The sequence below is a fragment of the Triticum urartu genome, chromosome 3A (assembly GCF_056163025.1).
Source record: "Triticum urartu cultivar PI428250 chromosome 3A, HENAU_Tu73, whole genome shotgun sequence".
Lineage (NCBI taxonomy): Eukaryota > Viridiplantae > Streptophyta > Magnoliopsida > Poales > Poaceae > Triticum > Triticum urartu.
The window spans coordinates 423108284-423110711 of record NC_141875.1 but is presented as its reverse complement, the minus strand read 5'-3'; positions in this window follow the sequence as shown (position 1 = coordinate 423110711).

Genomic DNA, 2428 nt, shown 5'->3' with positions numbered 1-2428 from the left:
ATTTAATTTGGTTTGCATTCGTTCATTCTTGTTCGAATGTTGAGACTATATGTTGCAATTTCGATCCATTTGATTCAGCTTGAATATATGTCTGTCAAGATGCTAACGGATGTCACCCTCTTCGGAATGGCTCCTCCAACCTGTCAGAATCCGGAACCACCGCCGCCGCCACCTCCACCTCCGGAGGCATGGCAAGCTGTGATGGCCACTACCAACGCCAACACGCAGTTGATTATGCAACTCTTGCAAGAGCGCAACCAAGGAAATCAAGGCCATGGCAACAATCAGAATCAGTTTGCTACACTCAACCAGTTCCTCGCAAACTAGCCAAAGACCTTCAGTAACTGTGTCGAGGCAACAGACGCTAATGATTGGCTCGTGGATATCTGCAAGCATTTCGAGTGCAGCAACGTCAGGCCTGAGGACTTTGTCAAGTTTGCCTCGTTCCAACTCAAAGACCAAGCTGCTGAGTGGTATCAGCAATACAAAGATTCCAGAGGAGGTCGTGTGATTACCTGGGATGAATTCCGCCAAGACTTCAAAGCTCACCACATTCCTCCGGGTGTTGTTGAGAGCAAGCGTGAGGAGTTCCGCAATCTGAAGCAACGCAGCTTGTCTGTTTACCAGTATAACATCATGTTCCAGAAGCTCGCTCGTTTCGCCAAGCAAGACATCCCTGACGAGAAGAGCATGATTTATCAGTTCAGAGGTGGCCTTAGAGAAGATCTCCAACTAGCTCTTGTGCATTTTGAGCCGAAGAAGTACGATGAGTTCTACAACATGGCACTGAAACAGGAGACTGCTCAGCTCAAGTGTGATGCTTCCAAGAAACGAGTCAGGGATGCAACTCCTTCTTCCTCAACTCAAGTGGCAACTAAGCAGCAAAAGTATTGATTGGCTCCTCATCCTTCGTTCTGTCAGCCTTATCAGCAGAAGAGCAAAGGTGGTAATGGATCTTCCCACCCACCCAACCCAGGCTTTTCAGAACAAGACTTCGTCTCATGCTCCAAGATCAAGTGCTCCGTATCACCGTCCGCTTTCAGAGGTCACGTGCAACAAGTGTCAGCGGAAGGGTCACTATGCAAACAAATGCTTCAACCAGAGGCGTCTCCCTCCTCCTCCTCCTGTGAGATCTGCTAGCACTGCAGTGGTCAAGCATAATCCCAAGTTTGCAAAGGTCAACATGATGAACGCAGCTCAGGCAGAGGACTCGTCAGATGTGATCATGGGTAACCTTCCTGTTAACGATATTCCTGCAAAAGTTCTTTTTGACACTGGTGCATCGCATTGTTTCATATCGAGACCATTTGCATCTAAACATGATTTGGCTTTCCAAGATTTGCATAGTCCATTAGCAGTTGTCTCACTGGGTAAATGCTTGCACGCAAGCTACGTGGTTCCAGAAGTTTCTATCACGTTGGGCGACTATAAGTTTCTGTCTTCTCCAATGGTCCTTGGTAACTCAGATATTGATCTTATTCTTGGAATGGACTAGCTTTCTAAGCACAAGGCTCAGCTTGATTGTGCTGCCAGGCAGATTCAATTGACACATTCGTCTGAGGATGTAATCGTCTTTGCCGCTCGTGATGATACCATTCGACTATTTTCTCTAAATGAGAAGGGAGAGTTGGATGCCATATCTCAGATTCCAGTCGTTTGTGAATATCAAGACGTCTTTCCAGAAGAGCTTCCAGGAATGCCTCCTCACCGGCCAGTTGAATTCATCATCGATCTTGAGCCTAGCACGGATCCTGTTTGCAAACGTCCTTACAAGCTTGGACCTGAAGAGTTGAAGGAGCTGAAGAAACAACTCGATATTCAAGAGCGTATGGGTCTCATCTGACCAAGTTCTTCTCCATGGGGTTAGGGTGTTCTTTTTGTCAAGAAGAAGGATGGAACGGACCGACTTTGTGTCGACTACCGTCCATTGAACAAGAAGACCATAAAGAACAAGTACCCACTTCCCAACATCAATGAGCTTTTCGAACAACTCAAAGGTGCTCAAGTATTCTCCAAGCTTGACCTCCGTATGGGCTATCATCAGATTCGCATTCATGAAGAAGATATCCCCAAGACAGCATTCAGAACAAGCTATGGTTCATATGAATACACTGTCATGTCTTTTGGCCTTTCAATGCTCCTCCAACATTCTCTCGCATGATGAACTTCATCTTCAACGCCTACACAAATGACTTCGTCTTGGTCTATCTCGATGACATTTTGGTCTTTTCCAAGAATAAGGAGGATCATGCCAAGCACTTGAGATTGGTGCTGGATAAACTCAGAGAACAACAGTTCTATGCGAAGTTTTCAAAGTGCGAGTTTTGGCTCGATGAGGTTCTCTACCTTGGGCATATCATCTCCGCCAAGGGCATAGCTGTGAATCCTGAGAAGGTGTCTGCAATTGTGAATTGGGAACCGCCTCAGA